A 12,779-nucleotide genomic window follows, 5' to 3' on the forward strand; every position below is an offset into this window, starting at 1 on the left:
CTTTGTGCCCGCCGAGGGGCCGCCCCCGGGAGGAGCATGGCTCGCCCTGGGGCCGAAGGATGGAGCTGTCCTGCCCATTGTGGCATGCTCCTGTGTTCCTTCCCCACGCCGCGCAGGTTTCCCTACTTTGTCCCCCGCCCCGCCACAGGCTTCAGATCCGAGTACTGTGGAGGCCTGACTGCGGGTGGCTCCTACACCTAAAGATTTACCTTGGCCTGCTTGTACTCACCCATGTCAGGCAAACTCGCCTGGAGAGCTCGGTGGCATTTTGCATATGCTGGTGGCGGGTTTTTTTGTGATGCTCTCTGTGTGTCACAAGTGGTGGAATTAAACCCTGCAGGTGCTTCCAGGAGGAGCAGACTTCTGCCTGCGTTGGCACAAACATTTGTCAGTGTCTTGGCTGTGCTGTATGCTTTCTGACACACGACGCAGCCTCTCAACCCTCACCTGTTTCCCACACAACACCGTAGTTTAGTATCTCTCCCCCACTACCACAACTGTTTTTCTGGTATGTTTTTCCCTGTCACAATTCTGCCATCGAGCTGTATTTATCTCCCTTTGTAACGACCCAAAGTTATCCCCACAGGATTTGGCTGGGGAATGTAAAAGAGGAATTATTCTGCCATTTCAGGTCTTCATCACTTCATGTGTTTGCCAGTCCCTGTTCAGCAGAAAGCTGATTTTTAGTCTGTTTCCCAAGTGCCAGGTCCTAACCACTGAGACACTGCCTACATGGGAGAGGGTGGGTCCCCAAATGCCCTCTTTGATTCTGTGATCCTACAATAGGCCACAGGTCAATAGGAGGAAGAAGCTGTATAATTCCATGTCTTAAAAGAATACCCATAAATATACTTCCATGTTTATAATATACATACCCATTTCTATATTATATTGAGATTTTGTGTATTTTTTCCTTCACACATATAGCAGTGCATTAATGTTTTAATTTTAAATCCTAATCCAATAAAAATCCTGCTGTGACTCCTGCAAGAAAGCTGCCTATCAAGATGAGTTTTAGTGTTGTGAGAGCTATGAGTCAGGTCATGCTGGTCACGACTCTCCATAAACTAACTATAAAAGAAGCACAAGAACCAGAAACTGCATGTTTCATCATGTCTGAGCTCCATAACTATGGGAATGTTATCTTTATCTTTAATTTTATCTTTATCTTTAATTTATGACCTTATTGCTGTCTACAACTACCTGAAGGGTGGTTGTGGCCAGGAGGAGGTTGCTCTCTTCTCTCGGGTGGCCAGCAACAGAACGAGAGGACACAGCCTCAGGCTGTGCCAGGGGAAATTTAGGCTCGAGGTGAGGAGAAAGTTCTTCCCTGAGAGAGTCATTGGACACTGGAATGGGCTGCCCGGGGAGGTGGTGGAGTCGCCGTCCCTGGGGCTGTTCAAGGCAAGGTTGGACGTGGCACTTGGTGCCATGGTCTAGCCTTGAGCTCTGTGATAAAGGGTTGGACTTGATGATCTGTGAGGTCTCTTCCAACCCTGATAATACTGTGATAATGATGATAATACTGTGATACTGTGATAATTTTATTAATCCTGTGTCTGTAATCTGTTGCCAATTGTCCAAAGATGGAGTTCTGTATCTTTGATCATAGAATCATAGAATCAACCAGGTTGGAAGAGACCTCCAAGATCATCCAGTCCAACCTATCCCCCAGCCCTCTCCAGTCAACTAGACCATGGCACCAAGTGCCTCATCCAGTCTTTTCTTGTTTTGTCACCATTTAAGCTGAGCTCAGCTCCTGCAATTCCTTGCTACAGGTAGGCTGCAGTTGCCTAATACCAGAAAGATGCTGCTGGACTGGGGCTTTATGCTGGAACTACTCTGCTGGAGGACTGAAGTTCAAGAGGGGTATCTGTGTAATGTGAAAATATGAAACGAAGTAATAATAGTTTAAGCAGGCAGGGACCTTTTAAAACACACACGTAAAATTAATTTGAAGGTTAAAAAAATGAAATTTAAAAGTGCCCTCTGTTAGACTTTGGGGGCTAAGTTAATTTCAGAATGTGATAAACTTGGCTATCCCAAGACATTTTTATGGCTTGTGGACAGCGTGGCCATGAATGCAGAGATATGTGAGATGTCTAAACATGATTTCATGTTCAGCTACTCCTGCTCCAGCCTCCTGCTTTTACTGCAGTTCAGGATTCACCTCAAGTGTGACCATGATCGTGTGACTTCTAGATTTTTGTTAGCCCCTGACTTTGCCCTGTGCCACAATGAAATGAAAGTGACTGGAATGTCACAATCTAAGGCCATATGTCCTCTGTCAGAGTAATTCCTTGTAAAATGATGAACAAGCATAATTTTAGTTGTGGTTGTCCCCCCTCTTTTTTTTTAAATTGAAAGTATTTGTACCACTAGAGGTCCTTCATAGTGAGGTTATGTTTTCTTCCACAGTGAGTGGTTTTTTTTCCTCCTTATCCAGGCTACATGCAAGAATTAGGGTCTCTAAAGAAATTTATTTTGTTTAATGTAATACATTCTTAGAATAATAGAGTAATTTTCCCTTGATTAAGTTTTTCTGGGGAAATGCCAATATAAAGACTTTTCAGGATTAAATTTGTTTAATAAAAGCTCCTGGTTCATTATAAAATAAAATGTTATTTACTTTTTAATTTAATAATTTCAAGTTTTTCACATTTACAGTTTTTCATTATCTCATTCCATTTACAGTTTTTCATTATCTCATTATCTCGGATATAATCACTTTTCTCTTAGAAAAATAAAGCAAGGAAGCAAAGGTCAGACTAATGAGCAAAATTAAACAACTGGAGCAATAAAACTATATGTAAGATAGTTTATCTCTGCTGCTTCAATATTTTCTTCTATTTTTTTCTAGTTAGAATCTAGTTGAAAATGTTTGAAAACTATCTGGAAGAACTGTGCAGCCTTTGGAATCTAAATGATAGGACAGAGATTAAATTTATCACCACAGAACACAGTGGCATTCATCAGGAAATGAGTAGCAAAGATCTGTAGCATAAACTCATCATTTGGAAATTATTAGATACTAAGGCCAAGATGTTTCCAAGATGGCCATGAGCTGAAAAGGCTTAGCAGATGCACAAAAGCCAAATGTAATCCTAGGATGCATCAGCTGAAATCAAGACAGAGATATGTGTTAAACTATACAAAGTCTTGGGGAGACTTTTTTTCAAATCTGGTGTATGTGCTGATTATTCTTGCAGGAAAAATGTACAGAAAGATGTGAAAGGATTTGTAGGAGACCATGGGATCTTGGCTTGTTAGTCTAGCAAAAGACACTGAAGTGGGATAGGACTGCTGTCAAAAACACGCTGAAATCAAATCCTAGGAACAGAAAGTAACTTCTCTGAAAAAACATAACATTAGCACAAGAACAAATATCTATGTATAAAATATTATTAGGTTGAGGCTGAAAAGGAAAAGGTAGTTTCTTACCAATATTTGCAATAGAGCTGTGTCTATAAGGGTCATCAGGACCTGGAACAGATTTTCCATAGGAGCAGCAGAAACAAGAAGATAACTATTTGGCAGTAAGGCATTAGACCTGATAGCAAAAGAACCCTTCCCATCATGTATCTATATTTTAAAAAACATTTACAGATAGAGGAAATCACAGTTTAAAAACTAAAATAGTCTAATATTCTCCAGAAGTAACCATTGGAAAAATGAACACAACAGTAAGCTGCTCAGCACAAAACCATGCCTTATGGCTGCACAAACATCCTGCAGTGTAGGCATGGGTCTGCTGTCTCTGCCAAGAAGGAAACAAGAAGCAGAATCAGTTTCCACATCACAATGTCAAAAAGCAAGAGGAACTGAACTAGGAGGGATGCAAATTTCAGCATGTGGAGAGTTTTATTTATGAGCAAGGGTCAAAAATGTAATTTAAGGATTTGTCATTGAAATTCACCAGAAAATCATCAACAGAAATCGTAAGATAGATGGTGACATTTCAGGGGATGGAACTGGGGCTGTTTAGTCTGAAGAAAAGGAGGCTGAGGGGAAACCTTATTGCTCTCTACAATTACTTGAAGGGAGGTTGTCCAAAAGGGAATGGCCTCAAGCTGCACCAGGAGAGGTTTAGGCTGCACATTAGGAAAAAAAAATTCACTGAAAGGTTGTCAGGCATTGGTACAGGCTGCCCAGGAAGGTTGTTCAGTCATGATCCCTGGATGTTTTTAAAAGATGTGTAGATATGGTGCCTGGGGATATGGCTTAGTGGCAGACTTGGTAGAATAAGATTAATGGCTGGACTCAATGATCTTGAAGGTCTTTTCTAAGCTAAATTATTGATTCTATGAGGTCACATGAATCTTTATGCATCAGTAATTCTGGTCATGCACACTAGCTTCCCATTCATCGGACATGACCTCCTGCTTGGAACTAAGGGCAGGCAAAATAAATTGGGTGCTTGTTGCAAACAGACTGCCACTGAGGCCTAAGTAAACTGATGTGGGCGCTGATTTCAGTATAACTAATCAAATCCCAAAGGACACTGGCTTTACACCGAGTCAAAACACAGCTTCCTCAGATCTTTAGTCTTCCAGCACTGTCATCAACATAAATGGTATTGAAAGAACTAATGGGAAAACTGCAAATTACATCTTCAAACCATGACCTGTATCTCAGAAAGACAGTCATAATAAGGCCCAAGGACCATCAGAATATACTTATCACATGTTGATAGAACAATTTTTCTGAACTCTGTCCCTGAAATGAAGGAAACTGTTCTTCAACCCTCTCACAGATTTCTTTCTCATAAAAGAATCATGTTCTCCTGGTATTTTCATGGAATAGCATTTACCACCCATAACTATGCAGCCACAGACTACAATGAGACCTTTTCAACAGATATTGTCTTTGGAGTGAAGAGAATAGTTTTGATCTGCTTTAGTTGAGGAATCTGATGTCTGTGAAAGTAATATTTTAAAAGACCCAGCAAATTGCTTTGAGTTTCCTCTCTGCAGGCTGGGGTACATCCCTACCTGAATTCTTTCTTCATTATTTAGGAAATACAGCCCTGAAGTTTGGGAAGACTTTGTGTTTCATTTTCCAGAGAGAAGCTTTTGGCAATATTAATTTGTTGTGGATTATGTAGATGCATTTGTCAGACTGGACAAAACACAAAGAATGGTTATTCTGGTCTACACCATAAGCCTGGGATCTGATAACCTGATCTGTGTTGTGTTTGCCATTTATTTCATGCCTTCAGCATGGGATCGCTGCCCTGCTTTGGCATGGGTTGTGGGTTGTTGGTACTTTTACCCTCCAGGATGAACCACCATGCTGAGCCTTTCACCTCTGACTGCATGGTCCCACCTCTTCTATGGTATTCATCTAATCCTTCAGGGAGCCCATGTGGTTGGCCAACACATCAGAAAACATCTTGAGATTTTGAGAGTTGGGAGTTTTCTTAAGATCAATGTTTTATTGACTCAGGTCTGTGAGTCAGATTACTGTCAAAGGAAAGACCTCCAGTTTCAGTGCAAAAGTAGAAGCATACCAGGTTAAAGGGTTAGGATAACAAGCACTACTCTGATGTAGATTCATTTTGTCAGGTTTGGGTTCTTAGGGTAGCACATTTTAACTGTGCTCCCACCCTACTGTTAATATAACAAGATTAGGATCTTTGAAAGAAAATCACTAACTAAATAATCTGGTTACTATATTGATGCCACTTTCAATAAAGATACCCCAGTGGCACTGCACTCAGCCTTAATATTACAGGAAAAATACAATTAGTGCAGATTTAATTGCCACATTTTCCATTCTGAGATCTTTCTTAACTAAAATTGCATTGCTTCTGTAGTATTCATTTCAGATTACTTGCTTGTCTATGATGGGATATCGCTGTAATGACCAAGACAGCTCACCATGGTGAAGGCCAAAATCCACAACCCTGCATATGTGTGAATGCCAGACTTTGAATTTTGTGGTTTATCTTTAAATCTTAACATGTCTATACAGACTAGGGATGAGACCAAAACCAGGCTTAAGGGTGGGATAATATTTTACAGGCAGATAAGACCCTTGTCTCCACTCCAAACATAGGAGAAATACTGTCATAGTCTTTCAGAGATTGCTTTTGCAGCTTACTGGCACTACTGCTTTCCTTCATACCTTGGCAAAAGAGCTGTAGGCAACTATGTTTAACACAGCATTGTGATGGTCCAGCACAAACAAAACATGGTTTCCAGGCAGAAGAAATTGTTTAATTAGATCAGATAGTATGATTTGAAGACAGTTTAACCCAACACAGCAGTTCATCCAATTGTAATTGCAGTGTTGCAGACTTGAGCTGCATCAATGCAACAATATTAAGATAAGGAACCAAGAAAGTGATTTTCTGAACAAGCTTGCACCAGCATATTTTACATCAGTGAAAAGCTAGATGATGCAGCTGTACAATCTGTGATGCACAGACAAATGGACATATCTGAGAGGACAAGCAAAGAAAAGGCAGTTCTCATTTCCTGGCAAGAAAAGTCAGGCTCTCTTTTCTCTGCATCCTCCCATCAGGAAGGTGGAGACAGCAGGAAGACCCCCCCTTAGGCTTCTCATCTTCAGGTTCTCTTTTTTCTGCCTGGATGTCATAGGCTGTAGAACTCTGATGGTGGCCTTTGCTACATGCCCTCTTATATGCCATTTTTATTCTTATACTGCAGAGTCTAAACTTGAACACAGTAATGCTTATGAAGCTGATCATGCAGGATCATCTCAGTCATTTTAACATTTAATGACAGTTTCTGACAGTTCCTTTCCTTATGTTGTTTTACTTGTCTATTGTTTCTTCATTCTTTTTGCTCTTAATGTCTATATTGAAAGAACTGTTATGTGTTCCTGGGACAGACATTATTCTTAAAATCAAAGCCATGCCTTCTGACATGTTAAACCAAAGTTGTCTTCTAGGATGCAGTGACTACATCAGTGGGCAAGGGGCTTCCACACTTCTGTTTATGAGTGTTGTAAATATATAGTGGCTCCAATCCAGTCAGTCCCACCACAGTGAGCTGAAATGCAACCTGACAGACCAGTTTGTGAAGAGGTAACCATGGCCACAAGTGGGCCAAATGGCCCTGACTTGCTGAACAGGCAGCTATTTATTGACAGGGTTTTATGTTTCATTTCACTTTCCTACTGCCTACCAAACCTCAAAACCACTCTTTTGTCTTATTCTAACGGACTTTTTTCCCCAGCTGCTTTTCCTGTCTGCTTTCCTGATACAGCATTTTGTTATCTCCTCATTCCCATCCTTTCTCACATGATTCCAAGGTACAACAAGATGTCCCATCACTTATAGATGCAAAGGCCAGCTAAGCATTCCATTAACTACTCCCTTGGGGTTCTCACAGACTTCCATAAAGCCTTTGACTTGCCCCCTCCATCCCCAACATCCTTCTCTCTAAATTGGACTGATACGGATTTGATGGCTGGACTGTGCAGTAGATAAGGACTTGGTTGGATGGTTTCATCCAGAAGGTAGCAGTTAATGGTCCAGTGTCCAAATCAGTGACAAGTGGTGTCCCTCATGGGTCTGTAAAATGATCAGTGATATTTAATATTTTTATCAATTACATAGGCAGTGGGATTGAGTGTACCCTCAACAAGTTTGCCAATGACACCAAGCTGAGCGGTGCATATGGCATGCCAGAAGATCAGGATGACATCCAAAGAGATATGGACAAGCTTGAGAAGAACCTATGTGAAATTCATGAGGTTCAAAAAGGCCAAGTGCAAGGTCGTGTACCTGTATCAGGGAAACCCTCAGTATAAATACATGCTAGATAATTAAGAGATTCAGAGCAACTCTGTAGACAAAGACTGGGGGGTACTGCTACATGAAAAGCTGGACATGAGCCCCAAAGACCAACTTTATCCAGGGCTGCATCAATAGAAGCATGGCCAGTAGGTCAAGGGAAATTATTCTGCTCCACTTTGGTGAGATCCCAGCTGAAGTACTGTGTCCAGCTCTGGAGCCTCAAGCAGAGGAGGTCTGGAGCAAGACCAGAAGAGAACTACAAAAACATCAGAGGGATGGAACATCTGTCCTATGCAGAAAAGCTGAGAATGTTGGGGTTCAGCCTGGAGAAGGGAAAGCTCCTGCAAGCCCTTATTGTGGCCTTTCAGTACTTAAAGGAGTCTTATGGCAAGTATGGAGAAAATCCTTTTAGCAGGGCCTGTTGCAACAGGACAAGAAGTGATGGTTTTAAAGTCAAAGAGGGGAGAGTTAGACTAGATGTAAGAAATAATCTTTTTACAGTAAGAATGGTGAGACACTGGAATGGGTTGCCCAGAGAGATGATAGATACTTATCCCTGAAAACATTCAAGGTGAGGTTGGACAGGGCTCTGAGCAACCTAATGTAGTTAAAGATACCCCTGAACTAGACAACCTTTAAAGGTCCCTCCCAACTCAAACCATTGTATGATTGCATGTGTCAACCAATTTGCTCAGTACACAAAGGGAGCACCTATTGCTGCTCTTTAGTCAGTGCAAGTACTTCTATGCAACATACAGCAAAATACCCTTTTTTATCATTCTGACTCAAAGGCGACTAGCTTGCAGTTACCGTTAGGCTAACAACTCCAGTTACATCAGAAACTCCTTTCTTACTTCCCCTGCAGATTACAGAATCACAGAAACATCCAGGTTGGAAAAGACCCTCAGGATCAGTCCAACCTATAACCCTACTCTACAAGATTCACCTTAAACCATATTCCTACACACCAGATACAAACAACCCTTATATACATCCAGGATTGGTGACTCAACTACCTCCCTGGGCAGCTCATTCCAGTGCCTGATCACTCTCTCTATGCCCAGCATTCTCTGGAATTCTCTCTCACCCTTTTTGTCAGTCATAGCTGGAGTTCTGCAACCACTTTCTTCGAAAGCTCAAAATACTTAAATAGCCTCTATAATTTTGTACTTGATCCCTTTATGATGTCTGATGGGGTCAAGCTGCTTTCAGAAGAAGAAATACAAGTGCCAGCCACAGCAGCTGATCTGCAGGTTTTGCAATGACATGTGCAGGAGGCAGCGTGGCACACAAATTCATGTGTAACACTCCTAGTTGGCATGTTGAGTATTTCAGAGGCAATACTATCTTTCTTCATGGGCAAAGGCTGACTTGATATCCACAGCAATTGATGCCTTAAATAACTATACTCCTAACTGCTAGAATCTGCACACCACTGTAAAAAATGGAAGTGTTTTAGGAGGGGGGAAGAAATCCCTAAATCATTTTGTGAAAAAAACCTCTGTATGCACTGAAAAAGGAGAAACATCAGATGGTGAGATGTTAGTATGGTCTTTCTTACCAGTTCCCTGCCATTTATTTACATGGTCCTGTGGTTCATTGAGAACTACAGATCAGTACTAGGTCTGCATTTACTAACCAGAGTTGAAAGTGCTGTTATACATGCAACTGTCTGTTTGTTGGTGCTTTAGACAGACTTCCTGCTAAAACACTAAAATGCCAAGTTTTGTCTTATTCTCTTTTCTATACCATGAATGACCCAATGTGTACTGCAACTAAAATACATAATTTAAAAAAAAGAAATAAAATATTATTTTTAAGAAACGGGGAGGAAAAAATCGACAGGAATTAGGGGCAAAGCTGAGGAGAAGACAAACAAATTGTACTCTGACGTAGATCAATGGGCCAAGGCCAACGATATGAGGTTCAACAAGGCCAAGTGCTGGCTCCCGCACTTGGGTCACAACAACCCCATGCAATGCTGCAGACCTTGGGGCAGAGTGGCTGGAAAGCTGCCCAGTGGAAAATTAGCTGTGGATGTTGGTCAACAGTCAGTTGAATATGAGCCAGCAGTTAGCCAGAGAGCCCACAGCATCCTGGCTTCTATAAGAAGCAGTGTAATCAGCAGGAACAGGGAGGTGATTGTACCTCTGTACTCAGCACTGGTGAGGTTGCACCTCGAAAATTGTGTTCAGTGTTAGGGCCCTCTGTTAGAAGTACATTGAGGTACTGGAGCATGTCCAGAGAAGGGTAATGAAGTTGGTGGTAGAGCATAAGTCTTATGAAGACTGCCTGAAGGTAATTGGGAATGTTTAGCCTGGAAAAAAAGCAGGCTCAGGGAAAGGCATGCTGCTCTCTACAATTACCTGAAAGGAGGTTGTAGCAAGGTGAATGTCAGACACTTCTCTGAAGTAACAAGCAATTTAACAAGAGGAAATGTCCTCAAGTTGCACCACAGGAGGATTAGGTTGGCTATTGAAAAAAAACAAATCCTGACTGAAAGGGTTGTAAAGCATTGTAAATGAACTCCCAGGGCAACGGTGAAGTAATCATCCCTGGAGGAGTGTAAAAGACATACGGATGTGTTACTTAGGGCCATGGTTTAGTGGTGACTTGGCAGCATTTAGTTAATGGTTGGACTTTGAGCATGTCCAGAGAAGGGCGATGAGGCTGGTGAGAGGCCTTGAGCACAGCCCTATGAGGAGAGGCTGAGGGAGCTGGGATTGTTTAGCCTGGAGAGGAGGAGGCTCAGGGGAGACCTTATTGCTGTCTACAACTACCTGAAGGGTGGTTGTGGCCAGGAGGAGGTTGCTCTCTTCTCTCAGGTGGCCAGCACCAGAACGAGAGGACACAGCCTCAGGCTGCGCCAGGGGAAATTTAGGCTTGAGGTGAGGAGAAAGTTCTTCACTGAGAGAGTCATTGGACACTGGAATGGGCTGCCCGGGGAGGTGGTGGAGTCGCCGTCCCTGGAGCTGTTCAAGGCAGGATTGGACGTGGCACTTGGTGCCATGGTCTAGCCTTGAGCTCTGTGGTAAAGGGTTGGACTTGATGATCTGTGAGGTCTCTTCCAACCTTGGTGATACTGTGATACTGTGACTTGATGATCTTAGAGGTCTCTTCCAACCAAAATGATTCTATGATTCCACATGTCGTTCTTTGTAAACTTTCTTACTATTTCTTTACAGAAATAAAGTTCCATATATATACCCAGCCAGTCTCAGTATTTGGATCAGCTCCTTCCCTCCCCTTCTCCACCCTTCTCTACCCTAACTCTAACCCTAACCCAACCCTTCCCTTCCCCATGTTTCACCTCTCTCTAATATTTAACTGTCCAAGAAGACAAAAATGTCATGTAAGGGGTGCACTTGTATAAGCCGTTTTTCTTCCAGGAGCTTTGTTTTTTCTCATAGGAAACTTGAGGAGACACATGCATCCAAGAAAAGGTCTTGTCAAGTAAATAACTCAGTATCTTACTACTTCTGATCAGGAGAGAAAGTCACTACTTATTTTGCCCAGTGGATCAATATTTCTGTTATCTTGCTATGCTTTTGATCTTCTCGACCTTTCTGTCAGCTCTACAGTCAGCTGTTGAGTGACAAAAAGGTCTGGGCTTGTGCAGACTTTAAGTGAGAAGAGAAGAAAATGTTGTGTAAAAGTCTAATAAAAGTTAAAGAGGTTAGGTGTCAACCAGACCTGTGAAACAGCATTCCACTCTCTGTTTTAATCTTGGCAAGACATTCCACTAATGAGTAAATGAGGTAAGCTGCACCTTAAACATATCATCACTTTAGTTTATATTTCACCGTGTGGGAATGTATTGGAAGACATTTTGAACCTACAGTTCAATACACATTCAGAGGGATATTTGTAAGTTGCTCTCATAAATTAACACAAAATAAACAATGTTAATTCACTTTGTGTGTATGAATATATGTATCAGAAGGTATTAGTCTTCCAGATACTTGCAAAGCATATTTGCCAAGTACCCACTTAATTTAATGTGTTGAACGCTTCAGGATCATCACAAAGGCTTGCACAGAAAAATTATCTAAATCAAAGGACCAGGTAGCTTGAGCTTGCCAGCTGGCTTTAACTAGCTTAACAGAATCATAGAATCACAGAATTGTTTTAACTGGAAAAGACCGCTAAGATCATTGAGTCCAACATCAACCTTACACCGCCTTGGGCGTTAAACCACATCCTGATTATGCTATGTCCACAGGCTTCTTGCATACTCCTCTGTACAGTGACTCCACCTTCTCCCTGGGTAAACTATTGCAATGCCTAACCACTCCTTCCATAAAGACATTTTTCCTAATATCCAGTCTAAACCTCCCCTGACACAACTTCAGGCCACTATTGAATCATATAACAAAAAAGGTCTCTACAAATGTTTGACATAAATACATCAGCTTGAACAAAAGACGAAACTCAAAATGTTTGGTAAGCCTAATGAGGCTTAACCTGTGTTGACCAATGAAAGCTGTTTTTTATGTTCAGGTCTGGCTCAAAGAGAGGTAGTGATTGACCTGTGTTGCTAAGAAAAGGGCTATGCATGATCAACACATCTCAGAAAGCGGGCCTGTGCTCATAAAATAACCATCTTAAAAGCAGCTGGGTAATTGTCTTCTAAACTGTTTGACAGTCTCCTATAGACAACTGCTTGTACTAAGTAATATGGACTGGGGTGTTTCTGTTAGGGCAGCGAAAAGGATGCCATCGTTTGAGGATGCTTCAGAGCAGGCAGTGGCGGAAACGAGTCTTAACCACAGCACTTGTAAGGTCGCTGAAAGATTGTGGAGTCTCTTTGTAGATATTCAAAACCAGTCTGGGCATGATTCTGTTCAACCTGCTCTAGGTGAACCTGTTTCAGCAAGGGGATTGAACTAGATGATCTCCAGAACTGTCCCCTTCCAGCCCCTGCCATTCTGAGATTCTGTGCCATTGGAATCTGTTTCGGGGGGGGGAAGAAGTTGTTTTTTATAAAAGCAGTCTCTCTCTAAACTCATCTGTG

This window comes from Pogoniulus pusillus, chromosome 3, assembly GCF_015220805.1.
Source record: "Pogoniulus pusillus isolate bPogPus1 chromosome 3, bPogPus1.pri, whole genome shotgun sequence".
Taxonomy (NCBI): Eukaryota; Metazoa; Chordata; class Aves; order Piciformes; family Lybiidae; genus Pogoniulus; species Pogoniulus pusillus.